The sequence below is a fragment of the Oncorhynchus kisutch genome, linkage group LG8 (genome assembly GCF_002021735.2).
Source record: "Oncorhynchus kisutch isolate 150728-3 linkage group LG8, Okis_V2, whole genome shotgun sequence".
NCBI lineage: Eukaryota > Metazoa > Chordata > Actinopteri > Salmoniformes > Salmonidae > Oncorhynchus > Oncorhynchus kisutch.
This window is the reverse complement of record NC_034181.2, coordinates 45,415,048-45,443,041: the sequence shown is the minus strand read 5'-3', so window position 1 is coordinate 45,443,041 and position 27,994 is coordinate 45,415,048. Positions and strand designations below refer to the sequence as shown.

The following is a 27,994-nucleotide window of genomic DNA, read 5'->3' as shown; positions in this document are numbered from 1 at the left end:
AGCGGGGCCTGCTGACACCGGCAGGATCCCACCGGCGCCAAATGAAGGCACCAAGTGGGAAAATGAGAGGGGCGGGTGGTGAGGAGAGTGGGTTGGGACGTGGCCGAGGCCGAGAGGCAGGATACATTTCTCCTTGTGTTTAAAAGCCTGACCTCAGCAACTTGCCAACGGCCTTTGATCAGCAGGGACTAAAAACACCTATAGGTACGGCGACCATCCTGCTACAGCCTCTCCTAATGGCCTGACGGACAGAGCAGGGTTGTCCTTGCCCTCTGTAACTCCCTCCCTCCCGAGACGTGGCTGGAGCTGGGCACTGTCTGCACGTCCTGTCCACCCAGGAAAGGGCCGGCTTTGAGCGCCTGTCGTCAGAGGCTACCGGGTGTCCTGTGTCACCAGATGGGCCAAGCTCCCTGTCAAGGACAAAATGTATCCGTTGGAGGGAGAGAGGAATATTGCAAGGTATGATGAATAAACTGGAGGCGTACAGGCATTCCACACAAAGCAAGGGAGGAGCGGAGAGGTAGGGAGGGAGGAAAGAAGGGGGGTCTGGCTGCTGTGGGCTTGGGTTTACGGACAGCGGCTGTCAAACGAGCAGGGTTTTATTTATTTATCGTTGGGCTGGTTAAGAGATGGTGAAGGTCAGGCTATGTGTCTACTCCCCAGTTTTGTTGTGTGAGCCGGATCAATTTATGAAATATGTCTGTTAACAATACTGAAGATGTAATCTCTCACTCTCTCTCTCTTTCTCTCTGACTTTCTCTCTCTTCCTCTTTCTCTCTTTATCTTTCTCTCTCGCTCTCTCCCCTGTCTCTATCTTTCTCGCTGCGGTCACCGTGAATACCTCTCCTCTTCTGGTTGTTGTTTATGCCTGGGATGAAGAGGTCACTGTCTTTCTGAGGAGGAAGGGGAGACTAGTCTAACTTATAGACTTTAGGTTTTGTCAATACGGTCGTTGTATGGGTTCATGCCATTTAAGCTGCCTTTTACTTGATGCTGATGGACGGGTCTTCATCGATGATTCATGTGAGATATGAGTTTCTCAAAGACCATCACACTAGAAAATATCCCTCTTGCGCTCCGCAGAATGCGATATACACTGAGTGTACAAATCATTATGAGACAAAATATTGAAGTGCCTTTGAACAGGGTATGGTAATAGGTGCCAGACGCACCAGTGTGTGTCAAGAACTGCAACGCTGCTGGGTTTTTCACACTCAACAGTTTCCCGTGTGTATCAAGAAGGGTCCACCACCCAAAGGACATCCAGCCAACTTGACACAATCTTGGGAAGCATTGGAGTCAACATGGGCCAGCATCCCTGTGGAATGTTTTCGACACCTTGTAGAGCCTGTGCCTCACGAAACTGAGGCTGTTCTGAGGGCAGAACTCAATATTAGGAAGGTGTTCTTAATGTTTTTGTACACTCAGTGTAGCTATCAGACCAATTTTCCTAGCTCTTAGTATTTATTAATGATCTTTAAAAATCTGAGTTTACGTAACGCATGTACAGGTTCACTGTAGGTACTTTCAGCCTCTGTCTATGAATGGACAGGGCAGTGACATCACAAATAAACCTGGCATGAACAACAACAATACTAGCTAGCTAGTCTAAAAGTGAAAGAATCTCGGGCCCAGTTCCCTATGCAGTCTTAGCAGAAGGATGAATAGGGAAGACTGAGTATCACCCTCGTCTGCTCTCCTTCTCCACAGTGCCTGACAGGGATGGGCCGCTCTCAGCACAACCACACGGCTGCCTCACTGTCAGTTTGTGTGTGTCAACTCTGCGCTGAGCCGTAGCATAATTCACCCCATACTGTATATTTATCCTCTCTCTTTCATTGTGTTTCCAAAGAGAGCACTTCCAGGGTAAGTCCTGTCTGTCTCTCTCGTTCAGATCGTCTGATTCTCCGGCCCCAGACAGGCCTGTGGCCTGGATGACAGCCGGAGCTCCGGGCCCCGTGGGCCCTCCTCGGTTAGGGCACCAGAATGGTATACAGTTCCCATTTATCCATCTCTCCCTTCCTCTCTCCTTCCTTCCACCCTCCCATCTGACAGTTCAGCTTTCGCATAACTTGGGTCAAACCCCAAAGCAGAGACGACGATCTGCCCTCCCAGATACCATAGAGGGTTTGACGGTCTCCCTCGTTCTTTCTTTTTATTCTGTTCAACCAAAATGAAGAAGTAAAAGAGCATGTTGTTTGGAAAGTGTGGTCGAAACATCTGAGTTTAATAACGTGGGTCAGATTGTGTGTCTCCCTTCAAATGAACTGAAGGTAGTCTGGGAGGGGTGTAAGGGGTGAGGAACGTAAACAGTTTGGGATGAGCGAGCAGACCGGCAGGGGGAAGTGCAGGACGGCTGGTTTGTTTTGGCTGCGTCGAGAGGGCAATTTATAGACATAACTATAAACACTACACTGGAACAACTAATCCCCAAAACGCAAGATTAAGAAATTAGGGATTGGGTTCCAAAATGACCCCTGATCACAGGGTTCCTAGGGAGTTGATTGACAGGACACATGACAGGGATACATTGCAGTTGGTGGAGGAAGAGATCAGAGTGGAAAATAACAACAGGGACACGCAAGACATTTGCATATTGTAAATAGAGGCTTTGGGGATTTCAGGGTAGAAAATGACGATGCGATTTTCACAACTTGCAGATCAAAACGCTCCTTTGCAATACAAAACAACAATCTAAGTTCCGCCTATCAGATCTTTACTTCTAGCTGACCCGGATGAGTTTGACGGGAACTCTTTATGCCCAGGGTTGAAATAACTTCCCTCCTTCTCATAAAATTGTGCTCTGAGCACAATACTTACCGTATTCCCATTACACCATACTCAAGATTCAACATACTACAATTAACCCCTAGAAATGAAGAGATTGGTAAGCGGATAGTGAGTCTATTTCATCCATGTAGCCCTATCCACACTGTGTGTTCATCTAAATTACATGGAAATAATCCACAGCAACTCTTTTTCTCTCTCTTTCTTCCCCAGACTTCAGAAGCTTTGTAGATCTTTAATTATGTATCGCATTCTTTTGCCCTGTTTTATGGAAACTCCAGACTGGATCCACTCAAGTCATCGACTTGAAAGTTTGAAAACCTCCAGTGACAGGAATACTAATATCTGTTTCGGCTCATGCATATTCAATGTCCACCCGGCTCCCCAAGATTTATGTCAGCCCGAGCCGGAGTGTAGTTTTCCACCATTGGAGATAATAGCATACTAAATTGATGTTATCGGGAGCAGGTTTTTTCCCCCTCCTCTCCAGGTCGGGGTTAGGAGAAGACCCACTAGCGGGAGGAGACATTCAGGCTGCTGGCATCGGTAGTGAACACCTATGCTCCGCCGCTCCCCCCACTCTCCGTAGTAGGGACTCAAATGCTGTCATGGAGAAAAATAGCATATTTTCTAAGGAGATTAGGGGGGATCCCGTGGATTATCTTTTAATTAAGGACGGTTGAGTTGTGCCCACTCTGGTGGAGCAAACGCCCAGCTGCTAATGAAGTTTAAACAGACATACTTTATTTAATTAGGGCTAATTGTTGGGGCCCAAAGTCCGGCCCTGCTTTGATCTGCCTGTCCCACTGTAATCTTCCTGGCAGATAGCATCTCTCCCGTTCTCCCCAGCTCCTTAAGAGATGCTGCTACAGGAGGTCCACGGGTTAATTGAGACCGCCGGGATGGAAGTGTGTGCGGTGTGTGTTTGTGCGTGAGCGCATGTACGTATTAGAGCGGCAAAAAGAGGGAGGGCAGTGGAGGGAAGAAGAGATTGATGGATGTGTTTGTGGCCTCAGTCATTCTGTTTTCTCAGGCCCTCCTCCCCTCCGTGTTGAAGTCTCTGTTGTCTGCTGCACCAGGGCGTGTTGGATTCTCCCTCCCTGTCTGACTGTTTGACTTTAGGGACACAAGGGGGCCACCGATCTGCTTCATCCTCTGTGTGTGTGTGTGTGTGTGTGTGTGTGTGTGACGGTGGTTATTTTAGAGGGGGCACAAAGTACGTAAGGATTGAGGTGGGTGGTCAGGAGGTGTCCAACTCCCAAGTCGAAGAATTTCAAACACCTGAAACATATTTTTTTACCTGCAAATTGGAGCCATGATAATTATATCAAATTGTATGTTTAAAAAAATATATATGTCTATTGTTCTGCATAGGTTATGTAACGGTTCTCTTGTGGTGAAGGAGAGTCGGACCAAAATGCGGCGTGTAGATTGCGATCCATGGTTAATAAACAAACGTAAAAACACGAATCAATACAAACACTACAAAACAAAGAACGTAACGAAAACCGAAACAGCCCTATCTGGTGCAAACACAGAGACAGGAACAATCACCCACAAACACACAGTGAAACCCAGGCTACCTAAATATGGTTCCCAATCAGAGACAATGACTAACACCTGCCTCTGATTGAGAACCATATCAGGCCAGACATAGAAATAGACAAACTAGACATGAAACATAGAATGCCCACTCAGCTCACACCCTGACCAACCAAAACATAGAAATATACAAAGTAAACTATGGTAAGGGTGTGACAGGTTATCTAAGCATACCTGTTCAATTGTGATTTAAATTAATGATGCACATTGATTCATTCAACATACAGTGCCGTTTTGTTACAACATTAATAAAAAATGTATTCAATTAATTTGTCACTGGCCTACACACAATACCCCAGAATGTTAATGTTTTATTTTGACTAATTCATTTTTTTTAAATGATCTGAAATGTCGTGAGTCAATAAGTATACCCGTTTGTAATGGCAAGCCTTAATAGAATCAGGAGTAAGAATGTTCTTAACAAGTCACATAATAAATTGCATGGACTCACTCTGTGTGCAATAATGGAGTTTAATACGATTTCTGAATGATAATCTCATCTCTGTACCCCACACATAAACGTATCTGTAAGGTCCATCAGTCGAGCAGGGAATATCAAACCCAGATTCAACCACAAGGACAGGGGAGGTTTTCCAATGACTCGCAAAGAATGGCACTTATTGATAGGTGGGCAAAAAAAAAAAAAAGATATTGAGTATCCGTTTGCACGTGGTGAAGTTATTAATTACACTTTGGATTACATTACACCCAGTCACTACAAAGATATAGGTGTCCTGCTAACTCAGTTGCCATAGAGGAAGGAAACCGCTCAGGGATTTTGCCATGAGGCCAATGGTGACTTTAAAACAGTTACAGAGTTTAATGGCTGTGATAGGAGACAACTGAGGATGAATAAACAACATTGTAGTTACTCCACAAAAATAAACTGATTGACAGAGTGAAAGCAAGGAAGCCTGTAGAGAAGAAAAATATGACTGTATGCAACAAGGCACAAGGTAATACTGCTATGTTTGGGGCAAATCCAGTTCAACACATTACTGAGTACCGCTCTCCATATTTTCAAGCATTGTGGTGGCTGCATCATGTTATGGGTATGCTTGTCATCGTTAAGGACTGGGGAGTTTTTCAGGATAAAAATAAATGAAATGGAGCTTAGCACAGGCCAAATCCTAGAGGAAACCTGGTTCAGGCTGCTGTCCACCAGACACTAGGAGATGAATTCCCCTTTCAGCAGGACAATAACCTAAAACACAAGGCCAAATCTACACTGGAATTGTTTACCAAGAAGTCAGTGAATGTTCCTTAGTGGCCGAAATTACAGTTTAAACTTGAATCTACTATGGCGAGACCTGAACATGGTTGTCGAGCAATGATCAACAACCAATTTGACAGAGCTTGAAGAATTTAGAAAATAATAATGGGCAAATGCTGCACAATCCAGGTGTGGAAAGATCTTAGACACTTACACAGAAACATTCATAAATGTAATCACTGCCACATTTGCTTTAACAAAGTATTGACTCAGGGGTGTGAATATTTATGTAAATTAGATATTTCTGTGTTTAATTTTCAATACATTTGCAAAAATGTCCAAAAACATGTTTTCACTTTGTCATTATAGGGTATTGAGTGTAGGTGCGTGATCATTTTGTGATGTTGAATTCAGACTGTAATACAATAAAATGTGGAATACATCAAGGGGTATGAATACTTTCTGAAGGCACTATATGTGTTAAATATTCTTATTTCGGAAAAGTCATGGGTGGAGGGGGGGCATGACTTTAAAAATGGTAGAGATATTTGGATATTGCATATTGCATATTGACTCAAAAGGCTCTTCTTTTATGCCTTAGGAGTTTAGCACACCTGCCACCTTGGTATATAGCATCATAACCCTAAAGACTAGCAACCTTGCCAGCAAGCATGCCAGCTAAGATAGACAAGCTACTCCAACATGATTGATAGCCTGAAATAGCTTGATAGCTAGTTTTGAGGTTGAGGATTGGGAACCTATTTAGCTGGCTTAGCTAAAAAGCAACTTTGTAAAATTGCTAGGTGGCTAGTATTACAGAAGAACAATATTTATTTTATTTATTCATGAAGAAGGAATCAATAGGCTACATGCACTGTAGCTTGATTCATTCATTTGCACACATACCTCCTGCGAATCCTGCCCATCGCCAGCAGCTACTTTTAGAAATGGATCACTAGCCAATTGAATAATGTCTCCGTATCTAGCATTACCCACCTCATATGTATGAACTGCACTCCACACTGTTCTACGGTATCTTAGTCACTTTGAAATTGTGTTTACATATGCATCACCCATTTCATATGTATATACTGTATTGTATTCTATATTACACCACTGACTGTTAAACAGCCGTTCTCCAGCACATCAGAGGCTGCTGCCTATAGACGTAGATTATGAATCACATTCCACTTTAAGGAAATGAAACACTAGCCACTTTAATAATGTCTCTGTATCTGGCATTACTCATCTCACATGTATAAACTGTACCCTATCCTATTCTGCGGTATCTTAGTCACTTTAATCGTTTGTAAATATTGCATCACCCATCTCATATGTATATCCTATACTCTGTACTGTGCCATTGTATCTTAGTCCAATGCCGCTTAGACATACATATTCTTATTAATCCGTTCCTTACTTAGATGTATGTGTATTTTGGCTACATGTTGTCAAACTGTTAGATATTGCCTTGTTAGATATTACTGCGCTGTTGGAGCTAGAAGCACAAGCATTCCGCTACACCCGCAATAACATCTGCTAAACACGTGTCTGTGACCCCCCCCCCCCCCCCCCCCCCAAAAATGGATTTGATTTTGATTTCAAATCAAATCAAACACAGTGTGTGTCACTTGACACTCTCTCCTCCACTGACAACTGTCTGCACGCATATCTTTAGTCCGCGGTGAACCACTTACTTAGGGAGAATAGGGTTCCCCCTCCGCAAAATACCACTGGCAGATCTTTTTTTAATAAATAATTAGGATCAAACAATGGGCTTAAAAATGTATTTTAGTCATTAATTTAACATCTGAAAAATTCAAAAAACAGGACAAATCCGGGCATGATTCCTCTGAAGTGTGTGTGTGTGTCTGTTTGTATATGCATACACATGTTCATATGTGTGTGTGTGTGTGTGTGTGTGTGTGTGTGTGTGTGTGTGTGTGTGTGTGTGTGTGTGTGTGTGTGTGTGTGTGTGTGTGTGTGTGTGTGTGTGTGCGTGTGTCTGTTTGTATATGCATACACATGTTCATATGTGTGTGTGTGTGTGTGTGTGGAAGAGAGTATTGCCATGTTTTTGTTTCTCAACATGTGTCTATACATATATATGCACTATATCTCCCTGCATATGTTTTTTCGACCATTGTTTCCCAACATAGTATTGTGTGCATAGTACTGTACGTGTATTTGAGAGAGAGACAGAGGGAGAGGGAATGAGGCGGAGGGCGGTAGAGGTGCAGAGAGGTCAGCGGGGGCAGCAGAAAGCAAGGCAGAGCAAGAGGGAGTGGGGGGGGGGCTCTCTCTAACTGGTCTGATGGAGCCATGGGCTCTCTGCTAATTGGGTCAGTGCAGCGGCAGGCAGGCAGGGACAAACCCTGGGCTGGAGAACAACACCCAAACGAGCCCAACAAAACCCTGAAAGCTACTTTAGTCTGGGTTGAGCCATATGGCAGAGGAGCAGGACGCAGGCTCACTGAATCTCTTGCTTCGCTTTCATCTGGTGCAGGGAGAGACCGAGAGAGAGAGAGGGAGAGATGGCTCCCCTGACTAATGTAATGCCCCCAAATCACTGGTTGAGCAGGAGAGAGAAAGAGAGAGAGAGAGAGAGCCAGAGGAAACAAACACTCGTTGAGGTAAACACAGGCTCACGCTCTCTCATCTCTATCTCTCTCCCTCGTTCTCGCTCACATAGACTCCCTGAATCTCTGTCTGCCTCTCACTCTCTCTCTCTCACTCTTACTTTCTCTCTCTAACCCCCTCTCGCTGTCTGTTTTTCTCTTTTTCTCTCCCGCCCCCCCCCCATCTCTCTTTCTCTGTCTCTGTCTCTCTCTCTCTCTCCGAGCTTGCCAATAAGTGAGTGATTTATATTCTGATAAGAGATGTTAACTAAACTGCCGCATGCATATTCATACCTGAAGCTGTTGATTAACAGTTGCTATGTTATAGCAGAAAATGTATTTTGTTTTCTTTCGAATGGAACGCGGCACGAAATAGTCAGTCAAGGCCGTTCCACATCTCCACAATGAGATTTACTGCTTTAATTATCCAAAGTAAAATGGCCAAATTATTCATAGGCTGCTTAAAAACCCAGTTGATGGAATTATGCATCACAATTTGTGAATAATCTAATATTTCCTTCAGATTGTGACGGAATAGTTCATTTATTAATAGCCGTACACAAAGTTGAGTCAATACGTCGGTCCTGGGGGGTAGGAGTGCTTTACTTTCAAGAGAATGAACCCCTTATTAAATATGTCAAAGGGAAATGGGTGTGCTCAGCCGTGTGAGTTTGTAAACAAACAGAGGGAGAGAAGGAGAAAAAAAGGGAGAGAGAAAGAAGGGGGGGGCGAAAAGGAGCAAGAGAGAAGGAGAGAGAAAGAAGCGGGGGGCGAAAAGGAGCAAGAGAGAAGGAGGAGAAAGAAGGGGGGGCGAAAAGGAGCAAGAGAGAAGGAGAGAGAAAGAAGGGGGGGCGAGAAGGAGCAAGAGAGAAGGAGAGAGAAAGAAGGGGGGGGCGAGAAGGAGCAAGAGAGAAGGAGAGAGAAAGAAGGGGGGCGAGAAGGAGCAAGAGAGAAGGAGAGAGAAAGAAGGGGGCGAGAAGGAGCAAGAGAGAAGGAGAGAGAAAGAAGGGGGGGCGAGAAGGAGCAAGAGAGAAGGAGAGAGAAAGAAGGGGGGGCGAGAAGGAGCAAGAGAGAAGGAGAGAGAAAGAAGGGGGGGCGAGAAGGAGCAAGAGAGAAGGAGAGAGAAAGAAGGGGGGCGAGAAGGAGCAAGAGAGAAGGAGAGAGAAAGAAGGGGGGGCGAGAAGGAGCAAGAGAGAAGGAGAGAGAAAGAAGGGGGGGGCGAGAAGGAGCAAGAGAGAAGGAGAGAGAAAGAAGGGGGGCGAGAAGGAGCAAGAGAGAAGGAGAGAGCTGCTTACAGTGTTAAACACACTGGCCCCTGGGTAACGGATGAAATATTTAAGGCAGTGTTTATTAGCAGGATGAAAGACAAAGGGCTTCTTCCCTTTGACTTGTGCACATTGACACTTGGCACATAACAAACACAACCAGATCGGGTCTTGATCCATAATGGATGACTATCCCACTTTCAAAAAGAGCATTATTAAAGAATGAAAGAAAAGAGAGGAGAAGGGAGATGCTTTCTCCTCTGTAAATAAATATGAACATTTTGTTGACAGCATCGATGACACAAAAGTTTGGTTTAAATAACTACACCAGTCAAACACAGGCACAAGTGTGATAGTATCAATTGCACGTCAGTATGATATCGCTAAAATAACATTGGCGGAATCGCCAGTGGAAGTAGCCGCTACTAAAGATGACCCATGTTGAAAATGAAAATGGAACTTTGATTTTGAAACGCAGGCTAACTCGCTACACCTTCTATACTCTCCCCATCAGCCAAACATGTACTGTACCCAACATCAGAAGTGCCTGGGAGAGCTGACAGTAAGTATTAATACAATTCTTAATATCACTCCTTCCTCAGTGACAGTTGTCTTTCATAGGAGCCAGAGGCCTGGGTGACGTTTAATGTTGTTAGCAGTTTAACCCTTAACCTCTGTCCTTGAGTCCCTGTCATGTCCGAGTGGCAACCCGAATAAGCACTTTTGACATGGGGGCTCCCGACCTGCGGCCCCTGCCTCTGCTGACAGATCCACACAAAGGGCCCCTCCACCATTGATTTCCCTTTGCTGTTATGCAAATGAGAGGGCCTCGCAGTCTCTGCCCGGCGCTCAGAGGAAGGTGGGGGTAACAGAGAGGAGCCACCTTCAAAAGTTTGTATTTGTCACAGTCCTTTTCATCCTTACCTCCTCTCATGACTGTTTCTCCCTCCTAGCTGGGGATTAAATGCTCCATAACACAGACAAAAGCATGCGAAGCACAAACACACACACACACACACACACACACACAGAGACACACGAATGGATGAGCCACACACGCTTACACCCACTCGCACATACGTACACACATGATAATGATACACTCGTGTTTCATCTCACATTCTTTCGGACCCACGCTCAGTCATTGGACACAAAAGCGCTCCCCGTAGTTGTGGTTGATATGTTACCCTGCCTAATGCCTCTACCGGCTGTGTGTTTGTGTGTCCCTGGGGAATCCAGGCTTGGCTGGTGTGGTGACCTGATAACATCTGAAAATAACTGATGGCTTTGCCCACATGCTTGCAGCCCTGCTCCAGAGCTGCAGGACCCCCACGGCTGTCCTCCCAGGGCCTGTCACCCTCGCACTTTTCAACACCTCCACGACACCCGCTTAATACAAATTCCAGTGGTGGAAATCCAAACACACTCTGTGTTTTTTTTTCTTTAAGTATACCTCCAGGACAATTTCTCATGATGTTTGAAGTAAAAGCACTGTACCAGTCGTGTAACCATCTGCAATAGGCTTGGAAATGGATGAACCATGAAGACCCTGGAGTCGTTTTGAACTTGAGTGTCTCTCATCAACCTCCTTAACCAGAGCTAAAAGAACTAGCTATGCTATTTGAAGAAATTAACCACACGAAAGAACTTGACAGGTAGCTGTCTAAGTGTGTTGTACATTTCCGCAAAATATTTTCCAAAAGGATTTGATCGTTTCAAGCCAGAAGAGGTTTTGCCTGAAAATGAGATTTGAGTTATCGAGGCTTTCTTATACAGTTGACTTGCTTTTCTTTCCAGCTTTTAAAAACTCCTGTAAATGATGGTGTTTCGAAAGAGACAAGAGAAGAAGAAAAAATCTGTAAAAACACGAGTTGGAGGCTGTTGCTCTTGAAATATTTCACCGTAGCCCTGACCTTCAGATGACATGGGGTTATCAAGGCATCAGAACATGCAGTCCAGGGACTGTAAGACATGACATAAAACAAATGAGGGAGACTGTTTATGCAAGCCTGATGTGGTGATGAAGTTCTCTTGTTTTTTTCCCACCCAGTTGTTCAGAAACTCCTTCGCATTCCATTTACATATAGTTACAAAAACCCTTGAGAGAGTTGGAGTGAGAGAGAAGGGGGCGATTGGAGGGCTCTTACAGTCAACTTGTGTGCGTTGTTAGTCTGAGAGTTCTGCTGAACCAGCATCCCCAGGGTTTAGATAACTCTCTCACATACACACACACACACAGAACCCTGGACCATGTGTGTGCGTGTATGTGTGCGTGCGTGTGTATATACGTGGATGCGTGTGAATGTGTGTGCTTGTGTATCGTAACACAAAGCCTTGGAACCATGACATTTCACACCACATACCAATGTGCTTGTGCTGTGTGTCGTCTTCCCCAAATTCTCACGGCACCAGAATGCGAGAGAGAGAAAATGAGAGAGAAGGAACTTGGGGAAAAAGAATGCATCACAGCCAGTGAGGAGATGGACGTGATCCACTCAGAAGGAGGAAAAATAAACAAGAACAGAATGGTGGGGGGGGGTTACTAAAAACAGAAAAGACGTGTTTCCATCCCTTTCCCAGCTGTTTTCCCATGGAAAAGGACAGGTTGTCATACAGCGTGTTACAGATGATGGAATTGTCGGGATCTGGAATTGACAACTTGTGTCTGCTTAGCTACGTAAGTTAATGACCCAAATTAGCCTACTCCTTACTGTGAACAGTCAATGAACAATTAGCACAGCTAAAGACGTTTCTCATTTAGTCCTGTTTGGGCAAAGGCATTTAGTCCTGGTTGGGCCGAATACAATAAATTGTATTATATACAGTGTTTTCAGAAGGTATTCACACCCCTTGACTTTTTCCACATTTTGTCACGTTACAGCCTTATTCTAAAATGTACATAAAAAAATATCCTCACCAATCTACACGCAATACCCCGTAATGAAGAAACAAAAACAGGTTTTTATAAATATTTACAAATGTATTCAAAATAAGTATTCAGACCCTTTGCTATGAGACTCGAAATTGAGTTCAGCTGCTTCCTGTTTCCATCGATCATCCTTGAGATGTTACTACAACTTGATTAGAGTCCACATATGGTAAATTCAATTGACATGATTTGGGAAGGCACATACCTGTCTACATAAGATCCCACAATTGACAGTGTATGTCGGAGTAAAAACCAAGCCATATGAGGTTAAAGGAGCTGTCCGAGACAGGATTGTGTCGGGGCACAGATCTGGGGAAGGGTACCAAAAAATTTCTGCAGCATTGAAGGTCCCCAAGAACACAAAGACCTCCATCATTCTTAAATGGAAGAAGTTTGGAACCACCAAGAATCTTACTAGCCCTGGCCTCCCGGCCAAACTGAGCAATAGGGGTAGAAGGGCCTTGGTCAGCGAGGTGATCAAGAACCCAATGGTCACTCTGACAGGGCTCTAGAGTTCCTCTGTGGAGATGGGAGAAACTTCCAGAAGGACAACCATCTGTGTAGCACTCCACCAACCAGGCTTTTATGGTAGAGTGGCCAGACGGAAGTCACTCTTCAGTAAAAGGCACATGACAGCCCGTTTGGAGTTTGCCAAAAGGCACCTAAAAGACTCTCAGACCATGAGAAACAAGATATATATATATACACTCTCGAAACATAGGTTTTAAATCTCAATGAGCCCTTCCTGGTTAAATAAAGGTTTAATAAAATAATAATAATAACAGTGCCAGTCAAAGGTTTGGACACCACCTACTCATTCAAGGGTTTTCTTTCCTTTTACTGTTTTCTTTATTGTAGAATAATAGTGAAGACATCAAAACTATTAAATAACACTTACGGAATCATTTAGTAACCAAAAAACTGTTAAACAAATCAAAATATATTTTTAGATTCTTCAAAGTAGCCACCCTTTGCCTTGATGAGAGCTTTGCACACTCTTGGCATTCTCTCATCCAGCTTCATTGGGTAGTCACCTGGAATGCATTTCAATTACATTGTTAAAAGTTAATTTGTGGAATTCCTTTCCTTCTTAAGGCGTTTGAGCCAATCAAATGTGTTGTGACAAGGTAGGGGTGGTATACAGAAGATAACCATATTTGTAAAAGACCAACTTTAAGACGTGAAGGTCAGTCAATATTTCAAGAACTTTTAAAGTTTCTTCAAGTGCAGTTACCTCTGCTGCAGAGGATAAGTTCACTAGAGTTAACTGCACCTCAGATTGCAGCCCAAACAAATGCTTCACAGAGTTCAAGTAACAGACACATCTCAACATCAACTGTTCAGACTGCGAGAATCTGGCCTTCATGGTCAAATTGCTGCAAAGAAACCACTACTTAAGGACACCAATAAGAAGAAGAGACTTGCTTGGGCCTAGAAACACGAGCAATGGACATTAGACTGGTGTAAATCTGTCCATTGGTCTGATGAATCCAAATTTGAGATTTTTGGTTACAACTGCCGTGTCTTTGTGAGACGCAGAGTAGGTGAACGGATGATCTCCGCGTGTTTGGTTCCCACCTTGAAGCATGGAGGAGGAGGTGTGATGGTGTGGTGGTGCTTTTCTGGTGACAAATTCAAGGCACACTTAACCAGCATGGCTACCACAGCATTCTGCAACGGCACGCCATCCCATCTGGTTTGCGCTTATTGAGACAATCACACCTCCAGGTTGTGTAAGGGCTATTTGACCAAGACGGAGAGTGATGGAATGCTGCATCAGATGACCTGGCCTCCACAATCCCCCAATCTCAACCCCATGGAGATGGCTTGGACCGCAGAGTGAAGGAAAAGTAGCCAACAAGTGCTCAGCATATGTGGGAACTCCTTCAAGACTGTTGGAAAAGCATTCCTCATGAAGCTGATTGAGATAATGCCACAAGTGTAGAAAGCTGTCATCATGGCAAAGAGTGGCTATTTTAAAGAATCTAAAATCTAAAAATGTTTGGTTAGAACATGATTCCATGTGTTTTATTTCATCGTTTTGATGACTTCACAATGTAGAAAATAGTAAAAAAATATATATAAAGAAAACCCCTTGAATGAGTATGTCCAAACTTTTGACTGGTACTGTATATATTGTATGTAAATAGCACTATATACATCATAACTGTAGCAGTGACGAAGAAATAAAATGTCCATTGGGTGGAGACAAATGAAATACTGTTTGGGGGGTGTGGGGGGATATGACCATAGGTAGAGTAGTATGTAAGGTAAGTGACCGTTGAGGGGTTGTGGCGGGGGAAATGTCCATATGGGGAATAGAGGGGGGGGGGGGTCCATTGGGGAGTAGAAGGGGGAGGGGACAGCAGGTAGCTGACTCGTGGTGGCTATTCAGCAGCCTGATGGTCTGAGGGTAGAAACTATTGGCCAGTCTTCCAAGTTTTGCCATACTGCCTGCTTCTGTGTGATTGAAGCGGGGAGAACAGGACATGGCTTGGGTGGCTGGGGTCCCTGTTGATCTTCTTGGCCTTCCAGCGACATCTGGTGTTGTCGGTCAAATCAAATCACAATTTATTGGTCACATACACATTTTTAGCAGATGTTATTGCGGGTAAAGTAGTTCGTAAACATTATTAAATCGACCAGTGTTATTGACCGTCTCCACTGTGGCCTTGTTGATGAGACAGTCAATATCTTCAATTTCCTCAGAGTACAAACACTAAGCCTGAGCTCTAACATCAACAAAGTGATAGAGCAATTCTCTTGGTAGGACTTCACTTAACTTGGTAGCTTGTTGAAGTGCGTGTACACACGCTTATATCCTTGGGATTTGAGAGGAGTTGTATGTCTTTCTAACCTCAATGCAGATGTGTGTCAGGGTATCTCCTGTAGTAAATGGCCCTCATGTTGAATTCTGGGTTTCCATCCTCCTTGAACACACATACTCACATCAAGCAAAAACTGTTTTTATTTTATTTTTGCTGTCACGCCCTGACCTTAGAGATCCTTATTTATTCTCTGTGTTTGGTTAGGTCAGGGTGTGACTCGGGTGGGAAAATTGATGTTTTCTATTTCTTTGTTGTTTTGCAGAGTGTGGTTCCCAATCAGAGGCAGCTGTCTATCGTTGTCTCTGATTGGGGATAACTTGGGATTTTCCGTTTGGGTTTTGTGGGGTGTTTTTTTCTGTTTAGTGTTTTTCCTGACAGAACTGTGCGCTTTCGTTTTCTCCTTTTGTCATTATTTGAGTGTTTTTTGAACATTTAATCATGAATACTTTTTACACGCTGCGCTTTGGACTCATTCCGAACACAGCCATTACATTTGCAAATGTATTAAAAATAGAAAACTAAAAAATTACATTTTGGCAGCGATTACATCCTCAAGTCTTCTTGGGTATGACGCTACAAGCTTGGCTCAACTGTATTTGGGGAGTTTCTCTCATTCTTCACCTGAGATCCTCTGAGGCTTGTGGGGTTAGATGCAGAGCGTCGCTGCACAGCTATTTTCAGGTCTCTTCAGAGATGTTTGATCGAGCTCTGGTTGAGCCACTCAAGGACATTCAGAGACTTGTCCCAAAGCCAATCCTGCGTCTTGGCCATGTGCTTAGGGTCATTGTCCTGTTGAAAAGTCCTTTCACCAAGTTTGAGGTTCTCTGGAGCAGGTTTTCATCAAGGATCTCTCTGTACTTGGCATTCAGGCCAAAGAGTTCAATCTTTGTTTCAGCAGACTAGACAATCTTGTTTTTCATGGTCTGAGAGTCCTTTAGGTGCCTTTTTGGCAAACTCCAAGCGGACTGTCATATGCCTTTTACTGATGAGTGGCTTCCGTCTGGCCACTCTACCATAAAGGCCTGATTAGTGGAGTGCTGCAGAGATGGTTGTTCTTCAGGAAGGTTCTCCCATCTCCACAGAGGATGTCTGGAGCCCTGTCAGAGTAGCCATCGGGTTCTTTGTCACCTCCCTGACCAAGGCCCTTCTCCCACGATTGCTCAGTTTGGCTGGGAGGCCAGCTCTAGGAAGAATCTTTGTGGTTCCAAACTTCTTCCATTTAAGAATGATGGAGGCCACTGTGTTGTTGGGGGCTTTCAATCCAACGTTTTGGTACCCTTTCCCAGATCTGTGCCTTGACACAATCCTGTCTCGGAGCTCTACGGACAATTCCTTCGACCACATGGCTTGATTTTTGTTCTGTCAACTGTGGGACCTTACATAGACAGGTGTGTGCCTTTCCAAATCATGTCCAATTAATTGAATTTACCACAGGTGGACTCCAGTCAAGTTGTAGATACATCTGAAAGGATGATCAAAGGAAACATACTTATGAATACTTATGTAAATAAGGTATATTTTGTTTTTGATTTGCAATACATTTGCAAAACAAATCTAAAAACCTTTTTTTGTCTTGTCATTATAGGGTCCTGTGTGTAGATTTATGAGGGGGGGGGGGGAATGAAATGTATTCAATTTTAGAATAAGGCTAACAAAATGTAGATAAGGGGAATGGGTCTGACTCTGAATACTTTCCGAATGCAAAGTATAGCCTTGATTTCACTGGATAGATGGAAATCAAGGTTGGGACAGAATAAGGTCAGATTTGATCAGTTGTTGCAGGTAGGCTCTTAGAAAGAAAAGAGTGTACTGTAGCACCATGTATTGTAGCACCATTTGTCCCTGTAGGAGAACACCCTGAAAATAAGCTCCAGATAGAACCCTTTTCGGTTCCAAATAGAGCCTTGTTTCCTATTTGAACCTGTTAAAAATCATAAATGGTTTGAAATGAGTCGTATAAATGGGACATTTGTCATTTCAAAAGTTTGGAACACTAATACCATATACCAATAACATACTAAATTCAACAGGTTTTTGATCCAAATCAAATCAAATCAAATGTTATTTGTCACATGCGCTGAATACAACAGGTGTAGACCGTAGAGTGAAATGCTTACTCACAAGCCCTTATTAACCAACAACGCAGTTTTAAGAGAAATACCTAAAAAAAACAAGAAATAAAATAACTAATAATTAAAGAGCAGCAGTAAAATAACAATAGCGAGGCTATATACAGGGGGTTCCGGTCCAGAGTCAATGTGCAGGTTAGTCGAGGTAATTGAGTTAATATATATACATGTGGGTAGAGTTATTAAAGTGACGTATGCATAGATAATAACAGAGAGTAGCAGCAGTGTAAAAGAGAGGGGGGGGGGGCAATGCAAGTAGTCTGGGTAGCCATTTGATTAGATGTTCAGCAGTCTTATGGCTTGGGGTTAGAAGCTGTTTCCAAGCCTTTTGAACCTACACTTGGTTCTCCAGCACTGCTTCACATCTGGTAGCAGAGATAACAGTCTATGACTAGGGTGGCTGTAGTCTTTGACAATGTTTTGGGCCTTCCTCTGACACTGCCTGGTATAGAAGGAAGGAAGCTTGGCCCCAGTGATGTACTGGGCCGTACGTACTACCCTCTGTAGTGCCTTGATGCAACCAGTCAGGATGCTCTCGATGGTGCAGCTGTAGAACCTGTAGCTGTGCAGCTGTAGAACCTTTTGAGGATCTGAGGACCCATGCCAAATATTTTCAGTCTCCTGAGGGGGAATAGGTTTTGTCATGCCCTCTTCATGACTGTCTTGGTGTGCTTGGACCATGTTAGTTTGTTGGTGATGTGGATACCAAGGAACTTGAAACTCTCAACCTGCTCCACTACAGCCCCGTCAATGAGAATGGGGGCGTGCTAGGCCCTCCTTTTCCTGTAGGCCACAATCATCTCCTTAGTCTTGATCACGGTGAGGGAGAGGTTGTTGTCCTGGCACCACACGGCCAGGTCTCTGACCTCCTCCCTATATGCTGTCTCGTCGTTATTGGTGATCAGGCCTACCACTACTGTGTATTTGGCAAACTTAATGATGGTTTTGGAGTCGTGCCTGGCCGTGCAGTCATGAGTGAACAGGGAGTGTAGGAGGGGACTGAGCACACACCAATGAGGGGCCCCCGTGTTGAGGATCAGCGTGGCGGATGTGTTGTTACCTACCTTTACTACCTGGGTGTGGCCTGTCAGGAAGTCCACGATCCAGTTGCAGAGGTAGGTGTTTAGTCCCAGGGTCCTTAGCTTAGTGATGAGCTTTGAGGGCACTATAGTGTTGAAAGCTGAGCTGTAGTCAATGAATATCACTCCCACTCCAATGTGGAGTGAAATAGAGATGACATCATCTGTGGATCTGTTGTAGCGGTATGCAAGTTGGAGTGGGTCTAGGGTTTCGGGGATAATGGTGTTGATGTGTGCCATGACCAGCCTTTCAAAGCACTTCATGAACACAAATGTGAGTGCTATAGGTCGGTAGTCATTTAGGCAGGTTACCTTAGTGTTCTTGGGCACAGGGACTTTGGTGGTCTGCTTGAAACATGTTGGTATTACAGACTCAGACAGAAAGAGGTTGAAAATGTCAGTGAAGACACTTTCCAGTTGGTCAGCGCATGCTCGGAGTACATATACTGGTAATCCGTCTGGCCCTGCGGCCTTGTAATGTTGACCTGATTAAAAGTCTTACATCGGCTGCAGAGAGCGTGATCAGACATTTGTCTGGAACAGCTGGTGCTCTCATGCATGTTTCAGTGTTACTTGCCTCAAAGCTAGCACATAAGTTCCTTAGCTCATCTGGTAGGCTCATGTCACTGGGCAGCTCTCGTCTGTGCTTCCCTTTGTAGTCCGTAATAGCTTGCAAGCCCTGCCACAACCGACGAGCGTCGGAGCCTGTGTAGTATGATTCGATCTTAGTCCTGTATTGATGCTTAGCCTGTTTGATGGTTTGTCAGAGGGCTTAGTGGGACTTCTTATAAGCTTCCAGGTTAGTGTCCCGCTCCTTGAAAGAGGCAGCTCTACCTTTTAGCTCAGTGCTGATGTTGCCTGTAATCCATGACTTCTGGTTGGGGTATGTACGTACAGTCACTGTGGGGACGACTTCATCAATGCACTTATTGATGAAGCAGGTGACTGATGTGGTGTACTCCTCAATTTCATCGGAAGAGTCCCGGAACATATTCCAGTCTGTACTAGCAAAACAGTCCTGTAGCTCAGCATGTGCATCATCTGACCACTTTTTTTTTGACCGAGTCACTGGTGCTTCCTGGTTTTATTTTTGCTTGTAAGCAGGAATTAGGAGGATAGAATTATGGTCAGATTTGCCAAATGGAGGGCGAGGGAGAGCTTTGTACATGTCTCTGTGGGTGGAGTAAAGGTGGTCTAGAGTTTTTCCCCTCTGGTTGCATATTTAACATGCTGATAGAAATTCGGTAAAAAATATTTATGTTTTCCTGCATTAAATTCCCTGGCCACTAGGAGTGCCACCTCTGGATGAGCGTTTTCCTGTTTGCTTATGGCAGTATGCAGCTTATTACCTTGGTATCAAGGTCTTTGAACTGATATATAAAAACAACAATTGACACATCAATTTGTTTGTTTCAATGTAAGCTATTATATACTGTACTTTTGTCTTTTGCAGACTCTGCCATGAGGAAACAGAATCAATAGGACATATTTTCTGGTACAGCCATCGGTGGCTGACTTTCGGAGTCAGGTCCAGAAAATGGTTGTTATGTCATAATATCAGGGTTCAGATGAACCTTTAAACTGTATTGTTAGGGGATCTGAAAAACCACGATCAATCAGTGGGACATATCATTATACTCTTGGGCAAAAGTATTTCTTTTTAGGCCATTATCTGTAGAAATGCTACAAATAAAGGAGTTTCAGGACCGTCGTAAGACGTCGTAGTAAAATGGAATTATTCTGGGAAAGATGGGTTGACCTGTGGGTTTGTAGTTAAGATCAGAATGAGTGGTGGATTTGCCACTGTAGGTGAGAATTCTGCGGTTGAAGAAAGAGGAAATGTGAAAAATACTGTATATATAATTATTATCATTACAGGTTCCGTAGCTGTGAGCAAAATAGCTGTAAGTTGGAGTAGAAGTATTGTGGTCCATTAGTTTACTCCGATTAGGGAAGGGATGATAGGGTAAGGGATAAAGAAAGTGTAGAAAAAATATAATTATAATAATTTCCAACATTTGCTGAGCATATGGACACCAACACTGTGTTTCCCATCTGCAAGACTGTGCCTTCTCCCTCTGTTGCCTATGTGTAAATGTACAGTACCCTTCCCTGAGGCATGTGGCGATTAGAAGACAACGGCAGCTAAAATCAATGGTTAACCATTCAAAGGTAGAAGGACTGGATAGGTTTCCAAGTTGTTTACACCTTTCCAATCATCTGAGATCAGTGACTACGAGTTGATCGAGACCAGGAAATCAAGCTATTTTGGGAGACACTGACTCGACTCAGCCTTGAAGGTTTTGGCCGTTGGCTTGTACTGTGTGTGTCTTCTGTATTATAGCTGCCTGTCAGGTAGGACCTTGAGAGAACTCTGTTTGGTGTTTATGGCTTCTCTCTTTGAATTTCAATTTATCTCTCCATTGAAAAGCTGCAGGGAGAATAATCCCCTTTGAATAAGGAGAGACTCAGGTGAACTAAACCTGAACCCTGTCTGTGATGGCTTTATCGAGAGGTGTTTCTTTTTCTTCCAGCCACCATCAAAAGTTCAAGAGGCAGGGTGTTTTGTATTCACGGAGGAGAGAACCTTTGAAACCCTCTGGATGAAAGAGGCGCACAGTGTCAATCTTAAAGGTAAAGGAAAGGGAGGAGGAGGAGGGCTACTAAGGGTACAGGGTATACAGGAGGAGGAAGAAAAAAGGATGAAAGTATACACTTCCGTAGGGGGGCTTAATTGTTGGGGCCAACAGGTGTGGTCAAAAGTGCACACTTCTTCAGGAATGACTTGAAATGGGTAAGGCTTCCTTTTGCGGAAGCGAAAGGCAAATTGCTTACTTGGACAGCAGTGGGTCAGAAAGTGCATACTTCCTCTGGTCATGTTTGTTTTCATGGATGAATGTGTTACAGGTAGGTCTAGCTGTACACGTCTGCATTGGGGTGGCTTATAAATCTTCCTCCCAACTGGTACCATATTCCCTACATAAGCGCACTACTTTTTGATCAGAGCGATATGGGCTATAGTGCCCGTAGGACACTATATAGGGTGCCATTTGGGACACAGGGATACTGTATAACCCTCCACGTTGTCAGATACGGTAGGCTTAGAGAAGTGTCTGGGATGCCATTGAGTTTGGCAGGGAACCATTCAGTTGAATTCCCTGCTGATTGAGTTAATACTGTGTGTTTCCATACATTGTGTTTTGATTGTCTTACTCCCATGTCATAATTTTTTGGGGAAAAGCCTAAAGTGGTAACTGATATAATTATGAGAAGAGGAATATCTCGATTAGTTCATCCTTGTAATCAGAGAGTTTGTGTAAATGAACACCTTTCGGGAACGTTCTTTAACGTTTTTTTAAAGATTTTCTTTAGCAAAACATTATTGTTCCATTTTCTACCCCAATTACAAAATGCATTCGGATTACAATATAAACCACTTTAAAGGCCCTGTGCAGTCAAAATGTGTTTTATATACAGTACAAGTCAAAAGCTTGGACACGGCTACTCATTCAAGGGTTTTTCTCTATTTTACTATTTTCTACATTGTAAAATAATAGTGAAGACATCAAAACTATGAAATAGCACATGGAATCATGTTAAAAAAAAGTGTTATTTGAGATTCTTGAAAGTAGAAACCCTTTGCCGTGATGACAGCTTTGCACAATTGTGGCATTCTCTCAACCTCCTTCATGAGGTAGTCACATGAAATGTATTGAAATGAACAGGAGTGCCTTGTTAAAAGTTAACTCGTGGAATTTCTTTCCTTCTTATAATGCGTTTGAGCCAATCAGTCGTGTTGTGACAAGGTAGGGGTGGTATACAGAAGATAGCACTATTCCATATTATGTCAAGAACAGCTCAAATAAACAAAGAGAAAAGGCAGTCCATCATTACTTTAAGACATGACAAAAACCATCAAGCGCTATGATGAAACTGGCTCTCATGAGGACTGCCACAGGAAAGGAAGACACAGAGTTACCTCTGCTGCAGAGGATACGTTCATTGGCGTTAACAGCACCTCAGATTGCAGCCCAAATAAATGCTTCACAGAGTTCAAGTAACAGACACATCTCAACATCATCTGTTCAGAGGAGACTGCGTGAATCAGGCCTTCATGGTCAAATTAATGCAAATAAACCACTACTAAAGGACACCAATAGAAGAAAAGACTTGCTTGGGCCAAGAAACACGAGCAATGGACATTAGACCGGTGGAAATCTATCCTTTGGTCTGATGAGTCCAAATTTAAGAATTTTGGTTCCAACCGCCTTGTCTTTGTGAGACGCAGAGCAGGTTAACAGATGATCTCCGCGTGTGTGGTTCCCACCGTGAAGCTTGGATGAGGAGATGTGATGGTGTGGGGGTGCTTTGCTGGTGACACTGTCTGTGATTTATTTAGTATCCAAGGCACACTTAACCAGCATGGCTACAACATTATACTCCATCCCCTCTGGTTGGTGTTTAGTGGGACTATCATTTGTTTTTCAACTGGACAATGACCCAACACACCTCCAGGCTGTGTAAGGGCTATTTGACCAAGAAGGAGAGTGATGGAGTGGTGCATCAGATGACCGGCCTACACAATCACCCGACCTCAACACAATTGAGATGGGATGAGTTGGACCGCAGAGTGAAGGAAAAGCAGCCAATAAGTGCTCAGCATATGTGGGAACTCCTACAAGACTGTTGGAAAAGCATTCCTCGTGAAGCTGGTTGAGAGAATGCCAGAGTGTGCAAAGCTGTCATCATGGCAAGGGTGGGTACTTTGAAGAATCTAAAATCTCAAATATATTTTGAATTGTTTATCACCTTTTTGGTTACTACATGATGTAGTAAACAAATATGTCATCCATATGTGTTATGTTAACGTTTTGATGTCTTCACTATTAGTCTACAATGTAGAAAATAGTTTTTAAAAAATAAGAAAAACACTTGAATGAGTAGGTGTGTGCAACCTTTTGACTGGTACTTTATATTTCCACACAATAAGGTAGGTATAATACTGTGAAAATGACGATAATGCCATTTTAGTGTAAGAGCTGTTTGAAAAGACCGCCTGAAAGTTAAACCTGTTTTGTATTGAGTGAGATTGTACACTGAGTGTCAAAAACATTCGGAACACCTTCCTAAAATTGTGTTGTACCCCCTTTTGCCCTCAAAACAGCCTCAATTCGTCAGGGCATGGACTCTACAAGGTGTCGACATGTTGACTCCAATGCTTTACACAATTATGTCAAGTTGGCTGACGTCCTTTTGGTGGTGGAGCAACCTTGATTCACACAGAGAACTGTGGAGCATGAAAAAACCATGCAGCGTTGCAGTTCTTGTCACACTCAAACTAGTGCGCCTGGCACCTACTACCATGCCCCATTCAAAGGCACTTCAATATTTTGTCTTGCCCATTCCACCTGGAAATGGCACAAATATACAATCCATGTCTGAATGGTCTCATGGCTTAAAAATCCTTATTTAATAAGCTGTCTCCTCCCCTTCATCTACACTGACTGAAGTGGATTTAACAGGTGACATCATTAAGGGATCATAGCTTTCACCTGGATTCACCTGGTCATGGAAAGAGCAGGTGTTCCTAATATTTTGTACACTCATAACTCACATAACTCACAAATAAAACTATGATCTGTGAATATATAAACATATTTTGTAAATTAAAACATAATCAGTAAATATGCTTCACAAATTAAACCTGTGAATATGTAAAAAAAAACATCCACCTTAAATCACAAATAAATTGATCTGTAAATATATTCTTCATAGCTCACAAATTAAACAAAAATTTGAATTAATGTGGAATGATTTGTGAAATGTGAAACATTTACTACTGTGGGATGTGCATTTGCACATTTAAAAAGTGCTTGTGGGTCTGTATTCTGTGTTTACAGATGATATATTTTTTTATTCCGCCTGTCAACTCATTACAATCCACAAATGTGTCTTCAGATGAGCGTCGGACATTTATTCATTCAACAAATTATGTTAAAATATTCAATAAATGACATTCAAACGAATGTTAAATTCCACCATTGGGGCTACTGTAACTAGCTAGCTTGTCTAGTGGGCCAATGTTGGACACTACAGTTAGCTAGCAGGCGATCTCGTCAGCTTTGTTCATTTCAGAATGTGCCAATGATGAAGAACCGCTCAGTTTTAAAATCCTGCATTAGGGATCTGGCTTGAGAAATTTTGCAAATAGTATTTGTCTATCTCTTGTCTTTCAGGGACAAAACAAAGCAATCGATGCTTTGGCAGGACAACACACACTTTCCCAATTGGTGTGGTTATAAGAAAATGTAACATTGTCTGGTGAAAAACATTAGAAATTCAGCTTGCTAGCTTAGCTAGCCAAATCATTTTTATTTGCATCCTTAGCCACGTTTATCTTATGTTGTTTCCTAGTCAAAACATGTTCTCTGTGGCTGATTACTTTGGGTTTCCCTCCCTCTAGTCTCTGTTTGTGTTGCACGATTGGATTGAGGGGCTGGGCAATGTTACCAGTTAAATAAAAGGCCAAGTTATTTTATTCATACTGTCAAGCCTTTTATCAGTACAAATGATTAACCTGACAATAATAACACGATGGTGTAATTGTGTAACAATGCACAGGCCATGTTATGAGGATATTTCCCAGATAACCTGATAATTGTTATGGAGAAAATGTTTTCAAGTGTGAAATTACCTATTAAACGTACACCTGTGACAACTTGATCAAGCTTATGAATATGTCAAATTGCACATTGAAATGCATAAAACAGTACATGCTCTGATCCACACACATTGACACGCCATGCCATCCTTCACTCACACACACTGAAAAGGAGGTAGCAAGTCATCAGGAACAGCAACCGGGACTTGGGTTCCAGCATGTGGTCCTCTTGCCTCCTTTAATTGAGTGACTCCTGTTCCAAATGTCTTGTTCGGTGTAACAAGTGGTGTGTGCCGCCCAGTTGACATCTAACTCAATATTATTATTCTATTCCTACTGCTCCCACGGACCGGTCCAATCTGAGTCAACCTAGAACCAGGACCACGCTTAGCCTGTTCTACCGCTGACCAGCTGCTTTTAGGACCTGATTGGAACTTCCCACTATTCAAGCTCCCATTTTTTTTCAGGACATTCCTGAATTGTTTGATCTGACTACTGACTTGGCCAAGGACCTATTGCAGAGCTTCCCAACCTCGGTCCTGGGGACTCCAACGGGTGGACGCTTTGGGGTTTTGCCCAGGGCACAACTACACAGCTGATTCAAATGATAACTAATAACGCTTTGATTATTATTTTACACAATGAGCAAAATATCCCTTAAAGGTTATACACCGGACCACACTACTGACATCTTATCATATTCTTTAGGTCAGCTTTTCCAAAAGGATTTTGGATCAGCTATGTATTTGAAATAGATTCCCAGCGTGTGTATTTGGGAATGGGTGACCTGGTGTGTCAATGTGTGTGAATTGGTGCATGTATTCTTTCCGCATTTCAATGTGCCATCATTACGCAGTTTTACATATTCATGAACTTGATCAAGTTGTCACAGGTTTGCTTTTAATTGGTCATTTCATACTTCAAAACATTTTCTCCATAACAATTATCAGATTATGTTGAACCTATGACATGACCTGCACATTGTGTTTACGGTATGAGAAGAATGTATGTGTCTTTTATTTATCACAATACAGAGACAAGAGGGAGGGAGAGAACTGACAGTAACCAGACACTGAGCACATGTATTGACTAGGAAACAACATTTTGATAAATGTAGCTAAGGATGCATAACACATGATTTGGCTAGCTAGCAAGCAAGCATAGATGAAACATAAAACAGTTATCTGAATTTATGTTTGTTTTTTTAATCAGATAACGTTACAATTTCTTACCTCCACAACAGCCAGGAAATAGTGCTCTGTCCTGCCGAAGCATCAATTGCTGTGTTAAGTCCCTGAAAGAAAACAGATTGAAAAACATGATTTCCAACATTTCTCATTAGTTGGCTAGCCAGATCACCAATTCTGGATTTTTAGAACTGAGCGGTTCTTCATAATTGACACATTCCTGAATCAACAAAGCTGATGAGATTGCCCGCCAGCTAACTTGGCTAGGGGGCTGATGTTGAAAGGACACACTTGGCATGGCATGCCCCAATGGTTGAATTTAACATATATATGAAAGTCATTTGTTGAACATTTTAACATAATTTGTTAAATAAATCAAATGAAGTTGTTCTTCATTTTTCTAGCCAGAAAGTCTTCTCCAAAGAAGGAGATGCTTTGCTTCACGCTGCGCATCACGTGACACAAACATTATCCCAATGAATGGAGATAGGTGGCAGAAAAACATGTATAGACATCTGTAACCATGGAATACAGATCCACAAGCACTTTTCTTTTTTTTACAGATCATCAATTTTTTTTGTGGGTTATGGTGAATATTTGTGAAATATTTGTTTACATATTTACGGATTATGGCTTTATTTACTAAATACTTCAATATATTCACAGATCCTAGTTTTATTTGTGAGTTATGTTTAATATAAACACGGATCGTGGCAGACACATTTACCAAATAAAGAAGCAAATCTCACCACATAGTTTTTTCCTTCCATGTTGACCACCATGTGATGAATTAATTATTAAAAACCGGGTAGTTTGGATACTGGATGCTGATTGGCTAAAAAAGCATTTAGCCGTGTGTATTTGTGACCGTATACCATGACTATGATGTATACAGAAGGACACCGAATTCACAACGAGTAACAATGTGTCTTTCAGCGTAATGAAAAAGTTGAGGAAAGAGGGGTGCGACAAAGCTGCCCACCAGTGAATGGATACATATGGTATATAACTGTTAGCTAGCTAGTTAAATCATTTTAATGTACCCAGAAAATATAAGCTGTAGTTTTGGAGGCCTAACTTTTAGCTAACGTTATTTTGTCTTATGTGTTTCAGGTACACAGAAGAGCCGATGGGAGTGAACAACCTCACAACAATGCTGCCAATGTCCTGCAAAATAGCTGGTCCATCGCAGATTTACACAAACCACTGCCTCCGAACCACCATGATCCGGAAACTGTTGGATGCTTGACTAGTGGCACAAGAAATACTGTCTATCAGACACAGATTCACAACCTCTCTTCAAAGTTACTGGAGGCCAAATCTGGAAGCGAGGAAGCACCGTTCTTCAACAACACAGCAGCCCCCACCCCCCCCCCCCAGCTAAAAGAACGGCATCCATTTCCAGCAGCGTGGAGCCAACACGACAACATGGGAAAGCCAACAACAACCATTTTTTTCATTTTGTGCACAATTAAATGGCAACACTCAGATCAACATTAATAAATAATTGGAATGTGTTAGTCACTCTAGAAGTGGCGATAATGCTTTTTTTTGCATACATTTAATGTAAGCTTGCTAGCTAGCCTGTGATTATGTTTCATAGCAACCAGTCTAGCAATAAGACTTTTGTCTGGACTACTTCTTCAGGCAAAATGTATTTATTTTGAATTATTATTAAAGCAACATTTTCAATCTA

The 27,994-nt window shown here is 42.8% G+C and overlaps 1 long non-coding RNA gene across 1 annotated transcript; it reads left to right on the top strand.

The window, feature by feature from the left end:
• Positions 1 to 27,994, top strand: LOC109895049 (uncharacterized). The gene is made up of 2 exons (XR_002255931.2): positions 1 to 459; positions 27,412 to 27,994. It is a non-coding gene; the product is annotated as an uncharacterized LOC109895049 (long non-coding RNA).